The sequence below is a fragment of the Pipistrellus hanaki genome (assembly GCF_964339955.1).
Source record: "Pipistrellus hanaki genome assembly, chromosome: 13".
NCBI lineage: Eukaryota > Metazoa > Chordata > Mammalia > Chiroptera > Vespertilionidae > Pipistrellus > Pipistrellus hanaki.
The window spans coordinates 44,303,851-44,319,594 of NC_140515.1; the positions used below are offsets into that span (position 1 = coordinate 44,303,851).

General features: G+C 35.2%; 1 protein-coding gene across 1 annotated transcript in view; it reads left to right on the top strand.

The window, feature by feature from the left end:
* RARB (retinoic acid receptor beta) overlaps positions 1-15,744 on the top strand; it is a 625,020-nt gene that overhangs the window by 192,873 nt on the left and 416,403 nt on the right. Inside the window, exon 3 of the mRNA XM_084902993.1 lies at positions 3,749-3,800. The gene's annotated coding sequence lies outside the window, so the exon portion shown is untranslated. The remainder of the gene's footprint in view (positions 1-3,748; positions 3,801-15,744) is intronic.

Here is a 15,744-nt window from a genome sequence, read left to right on the forward strand (position 1 = left end):
GTCTGTCTTTACATATGAAATAAAACGTTGTCTCAATGCAATCCTTCCTTTGCCCCTCCTTAGAATCATTAGAGGGGGAAAATCTCTTTAATGACCAATACCCAACTAATGTCCATGTCAATTGATTGAATGTAGCACTAATCCACAAGCCTTGAAGTAAACCATACTATGAGTGTATGAGCCTTCATTGTGAGGTCTTTACAAAGTTATATTTTATAGTGGCACTCCTTTTTATTAATCCCAGGTGCCATGACATTGTTGGGGTTTTCACAGTGATTCACCATCGATGATCTGGCAGATAATTGAAATGCTAGTTTCTAACCTTTGGACTAACTACGAAAGGTCCCTGGACTACATTTAAACATTATAAATCTTTCTGCTGGAAATTCCATGCTTTTGCATTCAACGTGCAAACTAGGTCCTATTGGCAGTTATAAACCAGCAGGGAATAGACATTTTAGCAACCTTTCGCAATAAGCACTCTTGTGTGCTGACTCTGACTTAAGATGTTCCATTGTTAAGGAACTTACGGTTATCTCCACAACTTTTCAAATTATGTTGGAGAATGGGAGTTGGGTTTTGATATTCCACTTATTTTCCATCTCTTAAGATTTAAAACAAAAATACTTACCTAAAGACTAAATTTTAAATACTTAATCTCTTTGAAAAATTATAAGCAAAAATAAGTACTTACAATAAAACTTCAATTAATCCAAGTTGGCTTGCTACACTGACTGAATTTGCCAGGTAGTTGAGTAACTTTCCACTTCACTTTTTGCTTTGAAGAGTTGGCATCGGAAGGGCTTACTCATTCCTAGATCCTATGGGATGAAAGCAGCTTCAAAGTAAAAAATAAGGACTTCTTTTGTTTCAGTTTCTTGACCTTGGAATTATATTTGTGCTTGCTTTTATATTTTAAGATGATGACCTTTTATTCACTCAGACTCACTAGAGGAAGACTATCCAAATGATGGAGAAAGCTAAACTATCAATAATTTTAAAAGAAACAGCCGAGACTGGTTTGGCTCAATGGATAGAACATTGGCCTGCGGACTGAAAGGTCCCGGGTTCGATTCTGGTCAAGGACATGTACCTTGGTTGCGGGCACATCCCCAGTAGGGGGTGTGCAAGAGGCAGCTGATCAATGATTCTCTCTCATTGATGTTTCTAACTCTCTATCCCTCTCTCTCCCTCTCTGTAAAAAAATCAATAAAACATATTTTTAAAAGAAATAGAATATTTTTTTACTATGAACAATATCTTAACTACAGGCAATATTTTTACTATGGGGCATGATCATTTAAGTTCTTTTAAAAGGGATCTTAGAGAAATTGAATGATTGCTTAGATAAGAATGATTTATAAAAAGTTGTTTTGTCTTTATTTTTTTAATGTGTTTCTTAACATTATTAATTTGCTTTGGAAGCCTGCCTTTATCAGCCATACAAAGATACACTTCTGAACAATTAGCATTATAGTTACATGTGTGTTTTTTTCTGAGTTAAACTATTTCTCTTTGACACCATTCAAACCAGTGTTTAATTACGCACTTCCACTTTGCTCAGGTGGTAAAAAATGTCTTTACAGCATGAACTTTCTACCCATTAACATTCACCTAAAGGACACTGGGTACCATTTGGTTAATTACATTTGGAGTTCAAAATTTTGATTATGGCTGATTTATCAGAGGTAATCTCTTAAAGGCATAAAATTAAATAATGGGCAATGCAGGTAAAGAAGATTAACTTTCCCTAAATCATCAAGATTGTCTTGTTTTTCATAAGTGTACTGAATGTTGATATAGTACACTTGGCTTTTGTGTTGGGTAGTCTGTGTAAACTCCAAATGGTTAGGTTCAGGGAATATTATGCCAATCTTGGGTCATTATAGCTTACAGGAACAAACTTACTGGTCTAATGACTTTTGATTTTAAGATGTTATAAGATTTCACTAGTTTTTTCTTTCATCTAGTCTACTGAACTATTTGATGTATCTATGCTAAGTGAAGCACAAAGGTAAAACTCTTGTTCTCATGGAGTATACAAGTTGAGTGTGTGAGCAAATCCAAACCGAATAAGAAGTTAATGAATACAATTATTACAAAAGTTGTTTTTAAAAAAATGCTTGTAAATTAAAGACCTAGTGTTCTAAGACCGAGAATGAGAGAGTGTAAAGTGATAGGTGACTGAATTTATTTTAGAACTATATTTGTTATTCTAGACACTTAAGTTATTTTTAGAAGTATAATTTACTGCTCCTAAATAGTCCTCATGATAATATAATATGTGATCAATGCAGAAAACTTGAAAATTACCAAAAAATCCACCTATAATTTTTTTACCAAGAGGTAACCAGTATTAACATTTTGGCAAACATTGCCCACTTTCTGACCTATATATGAATATTTATACATATGCATTTTTATAAGTAATAAAATCTTATTCCAGTCATTATTATATAACCATTTTCTACTATTTATTTATTTATTTATTTATTTATTTATTTATTTATTAGTATATTTTATTGATTTTTCACAGAGAGGAAGAGAGAGAGATAGAGAGTTAGAAACATCGATGAGAGAGAGAATCATCAATCAGCTGCCTCTTGCACACCCCCTACTAGGGATGTGCCCGCACCAAGGTACATGCCCTTGACCTGAATTGAACCCGGGACCTCTCAGTCCGCAGGCCAATGCTCTATTCACTGAGCCAAACCGGCCCCGGCCATTTTCTACTTTTTAGAATGAACATTTCTCCCAGGACATTTTACATTATAACTTTAATGGCTACATATAATTACAGCTATGTCTTTACCAATCCACCATTTGAGTACATTTCATTTGTTTACAGTTTTTCACTTATATAAAGAGTGGGATGTCTATCCTTTTTCTTATTTTTAATTATTTCCTCAGGGAACACTCCTAAAAGTAGAATTGCTTGGTTTAACTCCTGAGGTTTTGAATAAAGAAGTAGTATCCATCAAAAACAAAAACTAACAAACAAAAAAAACCCCCATACTAAATACTTTCACTAGCTAGAAACATGTCCCCTCTCTCCATATGTCACTTTTATTAGGTTATTTTTTTTCATTTTTAAATTGTCATTTCAGTAGTCACTAAATGACAACAATACCTATTTTACTTTTTTATTTTATGTGAAATTTGAATTTACATCTAATAATGTTTTAAGATTTGCAATTTCTTTTAAAGTAAAACTAGGAACAAAATAAAATGTAGAGTAATTGGGAACTTCTAGAACAGGAGCATTCTGAAGACAAAATTGAAGGTGATGCTCTTTACAAAAGCAAATTAACAAGGTACAACTAAGAACTTACTTATGTATGTAATGGGAACAAAAAAAAAAATGTACTGTGTAGTGAAAACAAACTTGGAATCAGGATCAGGAATATTTATCCCATGAATCAGTTTGTTGAAAATTTCTGATGAGCAATTTATTTTTAAATTGAATTATGAAAATTGGTAGTATGTTAGAATTTCTGAGATTATTCTTTTGAAAGAGATTGTAGTGCACCAATAAGAAAAATAGGTTGTCTATGAAGACTGCATTCCAATAGAAATGATAAATGGAAAATTTTAATTTGTAGGTCACCTGACAAACATTTACCCCTATGACAGTTAATTAGCAAATTAAATAATACTAAGAAAATTTAGTGGCTGTATTGAATACAGTAATAGAATGTAGAATTAAAATGAATGTGGAAGATTGTCTAACTCAGCTCTTAATTTACAGGAAAAAGAGAGTACTGCAGAGATGAAGTGATTTGTCCAAGGACCCTTACTTGGTGAGTAAAGAAAAAACAAATAAACAAATTTGAAAAATTAACATAATGAATATCCTGAATGGAGATAGAAAAGAGCTGGGTTTAAGTTTCCATGATAGTTTTGGGGACAAATGCAGAATTTTTGTACTTGCAGAGATGAAGCACTTGAACAAGAAAAATTTGATCAAATTTATTGTTACCTCAACAAGACAGACTTATATCATGTAGATTCCCTTGAAAGTCACTTTTTCATATTGTTTGCAAAGATTGGGTAGACATGACTATACCAAAATAGTCCTGAGATTTTCTGAGAAAAGATTACCATGCTTGGTATGGAACTTTTGCAATAAAGAAAACACTATAGTTTAATTCATAGTGATTTAAGAAGATGGGAAATTTTTTGAGCTAGGAAATCCAATTATAGTGAAAGTAAAATTTCATTTACCCATCATTTCCTCCAATATTCATTATACTTTTTATTGGGAATATAAGTATGTACAAAGAGTAGCAAAAACATTTTAAAGTGTATTAGGAAAAAATAAGGAATTAATGTAATGCTATTTAACTATAAATTTCTCATATTATAATCATATTTTAATTTAACCTTCAAGTGAACCTATTGGGTAAGTTCAATTGGTTGTCTTAAAACAGAATTCCTATAGCAGTTCCAAATAACTTTTTTGCTTTTTCTAATTCATTTGGAATTTAATGTATTTATTAATGACTTGATAAATTTATTTTCTATTCTACTTGGTGTGGTTATATATTCAGTTTTAATATTTGAACACATCTTCTTTCTATTTAGTTTTGCTTAGTGGCTTTTCTTAATTATTAGCTAGTTTTTCATCCAAATTTAAATGGAAAGTGATATAATTTAATTAACTTACTGTTAAAGTTTAACACCAATATATTGATTCATTTAATTTTATATTCCAGAAATCAAAGCATTTCATACTAATTAAATGTTGCTAATAATGACTATGGCATACACGTTAGTTTAAAAAGTGATTCATGTTGTTTTGTTCATTTGTGGAATGAACAAAATATGAATATGAATATGGGCAAGATTTTTTGAAAATGAAATCCTTGTTGAATCTGATATGCAGTGCATATTTAATAAAGCTTAAGTAACTAAAACATCTTGGCACTAGTTTAGGAATACAGAGATCAGTGAAACAGAATAGGTTCTAGAAAGAAATCTATGTATATGGATTTAATATTGGATAGAAATAGCATTTCAACATAACAGCAAAATAATGGTACAGTTAAGAAGTAGTAAAGAAGAAAAAGAGACAACATAAAAATGACTTTATGGAAAAAGACAAAATTAAAGCTTTTTTGTTCCAGCAAATAAGGAACATATACATATGGACACATCCATAAGAATAGAGTAAATAATTCAGTGGAGAAATAGGCAAATGGTATTTTTATAAGAAGAATCAATGACCAGTAAATAAAATTTAAAAATTGTTCAAGTGTACTAAATACTTAAATACAGGTTAAAAATGGATTCTGTGTTTTAGAATGGATAACATCAAACAATGGTGAGACCATAGGGACATGTGTACTCTCTTCATTATAGGCGGGGATATAAATGAAATAACTTTTCTTGGAATAAAATTGACCAATTTTTACTAAAATTCCAATTGTAAGCACTGTATGACCCAATTACCTAACTTCTCAGAAAATATTATATGAGGTTATTGAAATTCATAAGCTATATGTTTAAGATGTTCATTGTGCTTTGTTTGTGACAGAAAAAATAAAATAAAGAACTGGTTAAATAATTCATAGGAATTCATTACGTATAAGAAAATCTATATGTTTTATTAAAATCCAGTAAATCTATGTCAGATGATATGACAATATACCAATGGTGATTGAGAAATGCAAGTTATATGTTTTTGTTAAAAATAACACTGTAATTAAAAACAACAACAACAACAACAACAACAAAAAACTAGAGGCCCAGTGCATGAAATTCATGCACGGGTAGGGTCCATAGGCTTGGCCAGCGATGAGGGCTGATTGCAGCCTTCTGGCTACTAGCCAGAACCTTCATTCCCTGGCTGCCATCTGCTGGCCAAAGCCTTCCTTCATTCCACGCTGCCCCCTGGTGGTCAGTGCATGTCATAGTGAGCATTCGAACTACCCGTCTCCTGGTCGAACTCCCGAGGGGACACTTTGCATATAGCCTTTTATATATATATAGATACTTGTCTCTGGATTTAGAATTGGAAGAGTGGGTAGGTTATCTATTTTATCCTCTGTTATTTTAATGCATTCTGATTATAGGTGCTTTTTACTTGTTATTTGATTTTGAAATATATAATTAGTATCTAAACATGGAAAAAACAGAAAAGTGAAAGTAGAACAATAAAAATAGTAGACAAGGAATCTATCTTATTCTTGTGCTACCTGACTACAAAATTATTTTGTTATATAAACTCAAAATGAAGTATTCATCAAAAGTGCATATTTTCCAGAAATTACATTCCTAGTTATATACACAAGAAAAATGAAAATAGATGTCTGCACAGAAGTTATATTACTCATAATATCCAAAGTGTGGAAACAACCCAGATTTTTACCAACTGATGAATAGATAAATAAAATGTAGTATATCCATGTAATGAAATATTACTTAGTAAAAATAAATAATGTACCAATATGCACTATAACGTGGCTAAATCTTATAAACACTATGTTAAATGAAAGTAGCCATTCCCAAAGAACATAAGTTATTTCACCAATATAAAATGTTTAAGATATGTACATACAGAGATAGAAAATATATTATTGATTGCCTACATTGGGCTGAGAAAGATAAAATAAAGAGTTATTGTTATTGGGGTTTCTTTGGGGAGATAAAAATTTCTAAAATTAGGTCATGCTGATGGTTGTACAACTCTGAATATACTACAACCATTGAATTATACAGTTTAAATAGATGAATTTTATGGTATATGAATTATCTATAATAATAAGAGCATAATATGCTAATTAAATAGAACATCCTTTCAGACAAAGCCAGGGTTTCCAGGGAAGCCCAGGTCCTGGGTGCCTGCTGCTGGCTGGAGGGAAGCTGGTGCCAGCAGCTGGGGTAAGAAAGGCCTACTCTTGCACAAATTTCATGTATCAGGTCTCTAGTATCTTAATAAAGATTCTTTTTTAAAAAAAATATATATTTTATTGATTTTTTTACAGAGAGCAAGGGGAAGGGATAGAGAGTTAGAAACATAGATGAGAGAGAAACACTGATCAGCTGCCTCCTGAAATTCCCCCTTCCCCTAGTGATCAAATGTGCCCGCAACCAATGTACATGCCCTTGACCAGAATCGAACCTGGGACCTTTTAGTCTGCAGGCTGATGCTCTATCCACCGAGCCAAACCGGTTTCGGCTAAAGATTCTTAAAAGTACACATTTTCAACACTAGAAATAAGGAGACTTTAGGACATGCAACTCATAGAGTCCATGGAACTTTCCTTTGGATTTTTAGACAACAAAACAAGAGCAGTGTAAATTAGGATAATTTCTGAGATGGCTTCTTAGAGATAAGAAGTAATAAAGATTATCAGTACTTTAGTAGTTTGGAGTTGAGTCTGAAAATGTAACATACCCTTTTAGTAGTTATGGAAGTTTTCCTAGCAAATAGGATCTATACCAATGGTGGTACCAGTGATGATTTAAATCATATTAAATTATATAGTGTAGTGAGGAAATTCTTTTATTCCCCTTACAACTTGGAATTATCTTGGTAACAGAGGTTATTTGATGGTTTCCTATTGTCCTATTGTCTATAGCTTTTTTTTTTTAAGAGACCAGCCTGAGACAACACTGTCCTTAGGCCACCCCATCTAACAGGGCTCATTCACACTGTTTATTTTCATCCTTTTTATTTTTATAATTTATTGTTTATTTGAGTTAAGTGAAGCTGATTTATCACTTTTAGAGCATTATTACTTGCCCAATAGAAACTCATTTATTCAAATACAACACATACAAAATGTGCTGACCTAAATAAAAATAATAAGAATGAAATTTGTTTGTCTAGTTAGGCAAAATTCATGCTGGTGGAATGTGAATAACTGAAATTTAAGAAGAACTTACAGACTATAGCAGCCATACAATTTTGGCACTTCAGGGACCTGTAGACCTTATGGTTCAAGACATTTGTTTGACAAATGAGGTAACATAGACCATAGAAGGTTGGGGCCTTGAACAGACCCAATTTTAAGATAAGAGAAGCACCGGTAACTCCTTTTACCCCACACCACTAACAGGAAATCCCAGGAGGTGTGGTTTAGCTCAGCTGAACCAGAATTTATTCCTCTGTGATTAAGGGAGACTCATTAGTCAATACTGTGATCATCAAATGCCAAGTTACAATCTCCCCATTTCTGGTTGCAGTTGAGAGTTCTTGTACATTTGTTGTCAGGGACAGACAAAGAGTAGAGAGAAGGGATTAGGAAAAGGCAGTGGGGTGGGGGGAAGACCTATCCTGCCTTTTTGTAAAATGCCAAACCTAATTTCAATGATTGCTTTAGTGATATAACGATAACCAAGATTAAAGCAAGCAAGAGCCCACTTTAGGATATGAGAGCTGAAATTTTAGATTTCATTATAAGATTGCCATTTCAACAAAATAGTAATATGATGGCAATGGATTTTCATTTTTTTCTCCATTTCTGTTGAAACAGTCTCATAAATATCCTTAGATACAAAGGAGATCTCTCCATTTTGCAAGAGCTCTCGAGCTCTATTTTATCCTATGCTGATTTATCTCCAAAATATCTTTTTGATGTACAGCTTCAATATTCTTGCCAATGTCCGTGACATCAGCAATCGAAAATGGCATTATTTTCAGGGTTGTTTTATTTTTACATATAGTTGTAGGTTATCAGAAAAAGTGCAGGGTACTCCTGCTTTGTGCTCACTCACTGAAACATCTCCCTACTAAAATTAGGTCATGCTGATTAGTATGGGAGTTTATGGCTCATGTAGATAATTTTTCCAAGAGAGGGAGCAAGTAGTGTCCATGAAAAAAGACAACTTTACCTAGTGCTACTGGGTAAAATGAACCTAAGGCACTAGTACCTTTACCTATTAATATTTCTTATACTAGGAGAAAGTGTTTTTCCAAATTATATTTTAGGAAACAGGTTCTCAGGCCACATACATAGAAAGTGACAGAGCTCTTCAGTCTCTCTAACTCTTAACATTCCCAGGTCCACAAACTGAACTTCAGACCACATTCATGTGGGTCAGCCTTCCCAGGCCTCAGAAATGAATATTTTACCCAGTGAGGCTGTTAGCTGTACAGATAGTGATCAAATGTCATGATCGATGAGGTTCATTTAGTGGAAGAACGGAAGAAAGCATAAATTGGTGAGGTGCACTTGATTTTAACTAATCTTCTAAGCACTTTTCCCTTTTTCCCATTTCTAGAGTTCAAGCCTACATTTCTGTGAAATCTCTTTAAATTATTATTTTAGTTATTAAAGTCCCTCTTAAAGAATCTAAAATTCATCTGGTTTGCATATAATTCCTTTCTATGTCAAATAGTGCTTTTTGTAAAACTTTAACTCTGAAATATTGGCATTAAAGAATTATTTATTGGCTTAATAATTATGCTTTTCTTCTAGATAGTCAATATAAAAAGAAATAAATGTATTTTTATATTTAAAGAATGTTAAACTAATGTAATAAAATAAGCAGCCAATCTCTGAAGTATACAAGTAACAATAGGTTAAATAGTATTGATAGTGTTATACTGACTCAACATTATAGAAGTATTTTCACTAGATGTGCCATATCTTCTAGTGAAGTTTTCTGTTGCTATCTTATATAATTAAAGGGCAATATGCAAATTGTCCCCTCGACCCGACCAGGAGTTCAACCAGGGTTTGACCAGAGGTCAGGGCAGGCCTGCCAACCACCTGAGGCCTCTCCCCTTGGCTGGCCCCACTCCTGATCACCTCCCCTGATCAGATGGGGGGCCAGACCACCAACCACCTGCAGCCCCTCCCCCTAGCCAGCCTGGCTCAATCCGCCCCAAATGGGGCAGTCCAGCCAGACCCCACCAGTGCACAAATTTGTGCAATGGGCCTCTAGTACTCATAATAAAGTACCAACTATGACCAAGATATAGACATGAGCTTGACCAGAATCCATGGCTACCTTCCTTATCACAAAGATCTCTTAAGTAAATTTGTAGTTATCAAATTGTGTAGATATTAGGTACCATATCTGAGAATCTAAGACCTCAATGCCTTACATAACCCAGCCAAACATATGAAAAATAAATCACTGGGCTACTTAATGGATGAGAGGCATTGGGTACTTCATTCCTAAAAAAGGAACAAATCAAGGTTACCATGATTTTAACAATTTGATGGCCCTGGAGATTGTTCTGTAGAATCACTCTTTTACCCTGAAAGGAAGAATTTGGTACTGTTTTCCTCTGTGATCCATTAACTAGTGCAGAAATGTGCCCTATACTCATTCCCAACAGAATACAATGGTCGGGAAATCAGACAGTGCCTGCATATGGAATAAGCAGTTTTGTTTTTGGGTTTTTTTTTCTTTTTTTTCTTTTTTTCCTGAATGACCCCATAGTACCCATATTACGTACTGTGGTATCCAAAGAAGCTGCTGCCTTTTAATTTTAATGTGAGAGACGTAATTTCCCTGTTGTTTTCCAGGCTGTCAGATAATAGACAAATTGCCTTTGATAAAACATGCTTTCAATTTCTCCAATGTAATATTCAATTTTCATTTTCATAAGGGGTTACTTTAATGGCTTGAATTGGTTGCCTAGGATGTCAGAGCCTAGCACTCATCAGTAAGGCTTATAGTATGAGTTATAATTCAGAAGGGCATATCTTTCTATCACATTTATTATCTCCAAATACTTCTCTATGCTCATTCTTGAAAATCAGGAGTGACAAGCCATTTGAGGAAATAATTTCTCTTTGCTCTATTTTTCCCTAAAAGTCACTTAGAAACAAGTAATTTGGGCATCTATTTATTGAAGAATTTGAGCAATACTGGTTATTGAAGAAAGGTGTGTCCTAACTCCTAAAATTCCAACTCCTAGAATTTCTGCTAGTAGTTTATATTCCCTTTTAATTTCACTAAAATGTGTGTGTATGTGTGTGTGTGTGTCTGTGTGTTCATGTGTTCATACACATACCTTCTTCCCACTTGCCCTATTAAAAAAAAATCACAAAACAGACCTCAAAAAAACACTTTATTTTTTTTTAAATTCTCAGTTATTAAAGTAGCATATATCCAGTGTAGAAAATTCTGATAATACAGAAAAAACAGAAAAAAAAAATAGAATTGTCTGTTAAATCCCATGTGTACTTCTTTTTGTTTAAGTTTTATTTAAACCTCTCATATTAGGAGATTATCATCTGAGCCCAGCCAGTGTGGCTCAGTGGTTGAGTGTCAACCTATGAACCAGGAGGTCATGGTTCAGTTCACTGTCAGGGCACATACCTGGGTTATAGACTTGATCCCCAGTATGGGGCATGCAGGAGGCAGCTGATCAATCTTTTACTCTTATCATTGATGTTCCTATTTCTCTCTCCCTCTCCCTTCTTTCTCTGAAATCAATAAAATTTTATTTTTTTTAAAAAAGAGATTGTGTGTATCTGCTTGAGGGCATAATTACATGTGATAAGTAGTTCTATTAGTATCTTTGCTCAACTGTTTGTATTCACCATTCCCTACAGAGTGACCAGCACCCCTGTATATGGGATGCTGCTGTACATGCTGCCCACAAGCCCTGCCCCAATTTCAGTCAACAGCTGAGCAAATGGTGAACCCATAGTACATGCCATGTTAAACTAAAGACACACAGATGAATAATGTATAGGTCCTTACTGATAGGTATAGACAGACACGTACTCACTGAGTAAGCATCCCAGCAAGGGTGTGGTTGACCATGAATGGTACCTGGGAGAGGCAGGCACTCCACATGGGTTGTACAGGAAGAAGTCTACCTGCAGAACAAAATATAAATCTTCTTGGTTTATTATAGGTAGTTGAAGCCAGAGGTTGAATGGAATTGCCCCTAAGAGAATATGGAGAAGAAAAGTAAGCACAGGGCAGAATCTTGGAGAAATCATAACATTTAGTGGTTGGCAAAAGGAGATTAGCTTGCATAAGAGCTTGAAAGAAGCCACTAGGACGTTTGTTGGATAATCAGAGTATATGGTATGTAGTAGGCACAAAAAGAGAATGGTGCAAGTTGGAGAAAGTTGCTCATTGGGTCAAATGCTATTTGTTGATAATAATGTCTGAAAGATACTTATTGGGTTCATCACCACAGATGTTATTGGTGACACTGATGAGAGCTCTTTTAGGACATGATATAGGTAAGAAGGAATAGGCAGGAGTGGATTCAGAGGTTTTAGCAATATTTTTAAATGCTTTGTATCACATTTTAACATTTAATGTAATTATTTGATGTGCAGCTCTGATGTTTTCATTATTTAAAATGTGTGTTCCTTGTGTGTATTGACTATGCTTTAACTCTGATAACCCTAGTCATAGTACCGTACCTATTCTCTAAAAAGTGATTAATAAATATTTGAATGATGAATAAATCTGTCATGAACCTATGCCTCTTATTCTTCCTCTGCCATTTCCTTCTGGTCTTTGATTCCTTCCTTCTTGACTTTCTGCATTTGATGGGTTTTCAATTCTTCTGCAACATCTCTCTATGTTACAATTTTTGGCTAGGGACAAATGAACTCTCCTTCATGAAATTAAATTTTCAATTAATTAAAGTTTAACATATGTAAAACTCCTCCTTCTTCCCGCCCCTCTATTCCTCTGTGTGTCCCAGCCTTCTCTATCCATTCTTCCCTCTTAACTCTACTTCTTCCCTCTCCATCTCTCTCCCCCATCTCTGCATCTTCATAAGAATTCAAGCACCATTTTGAACCAAAACATGTAAGTTGTAGAAGTACAAAAAAATCACTAGTCACCACACTTGTCCTGTAAAGAGATATTTAAAAGATAGCTTGAGGAGGAAAAAAATAGATTCACAATGAGAACTAAGAACACATATTAAAGAGGTAACATGTGAGAAATACTTAAGATGAAACACAAAAACTCAGCTGACTGAAGGAAGAAAATTCTATGAGCCTACCAACTTCTCCTTTGATGAATGACATCAAGAGTAAATTCACAGGAGATGGGAAGTGGGGAATTAGCTATTGCTTTCATTGTTGTATCCAGGATGGTGTTTGAATCCTTAGATACCCATGAACTAAAAGGACGCGACTGAGTTTATATGTCCTGTGGTGCAGTCCCTTAGCACCGAGCGCCGGCTGGGCTGCTGAAGGATGGATCTGATTGAGGCAGGAAACGCCATCCATAATGGAGGCCTCATCTATAGTGATGGCGCGCCTTCACCTCCTGTGATGCTCAGGGGAGGAGCGGCTTATCTTCAGGATGGCCAATCCTTTATGGTTAGTATCAGAAATGAGCCTATCAATCAGCCACATGAGACTTTTAAAGGGGCACCAGGGCCATAAAGTTTATGAAAAAGGCTAGAGATTGCATTCAGCCCTCAAGCAGATACACAATTACCCTAAACCCAGTTCAGGGCAGGGAGACTAAATCTTCTTAAAAAAAAAAAAAAAGTGAAGACTTCCACACTCATCATGGCTTTTAGAAGCTAAGAGATAGGAGATAACTGTTGTCAGACAAATCTTTCCTCCTATGGCTTTGCAAAGAAATGAATACTTAGAAGGGCAAGGAAGAAGGAAAGAAATTGTACAAAAAGAAAAGAGAAGTAATTGGCTCTGAGGGGGGGCAGGGGGAAAGAAAAGAAAGAAGATTGGAGAGAGATTTTTTGGAATCCATAAAGACTTGCCTGCTTATGAGATAAACTCGTTGATATTGAGGGGTCTTGAAAAATCCCATTGATTTATCCAGTGTAGGCAGAAGTTAGAGAAAATCTCATTTTCATGAGCTTTCTTTTCTATCACTCTTTTCCCCGGTGACACCGAAAGTAAACCTTTTCTAAGGGCTTTCCCAGGCAGTTTGACATTTTGTTGAATTAACTGGTATATGTTGTACCAAATTTATCGGCTGTATCTTTCCATCCAAGCAAGGAATGATGTTGTATTGAATAGAGTTCGTAGGGCACCAACAGAACTCTGGAAACTTCCCGGAGTGATCATGCTTCTGAAATCTGCCTGTCTGCCTCAAATTCCTCCGTGGCTCACTCCCTATCTGCCTGGATATAAAATTGTGAGGACATGCTAAATCTAGTGGGACTTTTTGTGACACCCTAGGTCTATCGCCAAGGCTTCGCGTGTGTGTGTGTGTGTGTGTGTGTGTGTGTGTGTGTGTACATATATGTATATATGTGTATATATAGTATGTAATGCATATACTATTATAATTGTAATAATATTTTATATTAGGTATATATTGCTAATATTTTATCTGGCTGATGTCAAGAACATCTGAAATATTTGGAAAAAGGTGTAAGACAGGAAAGTTAGATAAGTGATGAGGCATCATTTTGCTGGGACAACTGAGTCTGTTTTGACCCTTTAGGGGCAGATATTTCATACATAAATATTGAGTCACAAAATCAATAGAATATTTTGTGATGTGACCTCCATTTAGGAAGCCCGTGTCACTCAACTCCTGGTAATGATTCAGTGAGGCAGAGTGTGACTATAGTTTGCTAGGGCTGCTGGAACAAAGTTTTACCACGTGGGTGGCTTCAAACAACAGAACTGTACCATCTCACAGTTCTGAAGGCTAGAAGTCTAAAATTTAGATGTCAGTAGGACCATGCTGAGATGTAGAAAGGCCAATCCTTTCTTGGACTCTTCCTATTCTGACTATTTGCTGGCAACCTCAGCCTGCTGCCATATAACTGCAGTCTCTGCCTTGACGTGGCATTCTTTGTGTCTCTCTGTTTTCACATGGGTGTCTTATTATAAAACATCAGTCACTTGATAAGAATGCTTGTAAGTGACCTTAACAACGTAGAGCCCAGGATTTTAATGTATGAAGTAGAAGTGGGAAACAATTGTGATTTTTTTTCCCCCAGTCAGCTACCTTGTGAATTATACTTTCTTATAACTCATGGAGTGTTTGTATTTTTGAGTTTTAAATTGAGAGACCAGAGATGACAACGGAAGCCTTTTCTATAGAACAATTTATTTCTCAGTATATGACAAAAACTTGACTTCTAAAATTCATGCAACAGATAATTTCTCACCCACCTACTATGTGCCAGGCAACATGTCAGGTACTTAATAGAGTCTGGAATTAAGTTACTGGTATAGCTAATTCCAGTTCTAACCTAAAGCCAGGGGACAAATGAAAATGTACATTTTAGTTCATAATTTATCAGAATGGAAAACTGCTAACAGCAAACAAAGAATGGTGTTTTCTTTTCAAAAGAATAGCTTGATCCACCACCACTTACCTGACCTGGCTTATACTTACATAAGTAACTACAAACAACATTTGCTTCCTCATCAGATTCTGAAAATCAGAATAATAGGAATGTGACAATTGCTCCTGATAATTAAGAATACCACTGTTATTTTCTGTTTATCTCTAGAAATTCTCCACATCTCTGTCATACTGTTTTGTTCTTCCTCAGTGTCATTTGGAATCTCCAAATATCCTATCTAACAAGGAGGGAATATGCTAATTGACCATCTCACCCTCACAAATATGGTAGCACCCACAGCCAATAAGGAGGGAATATGCTAATTGACTGCCACACCCTCAAATATGGCAATGCCCACAGCCACAAGATGGTGGCACCCAGTCCCCTCAGCCCCGCTGGGGCAGCAGGGCCTGCCCCAAGTCAAACATGGTGACTCTGCATGCCTGTCTTTGGTGTCCTCTAGTCCCTTAGCCCCCCAGCTTCCCAGGGCTGGCCTGAGGCACAGACAAGCCTCTGATGCTGGC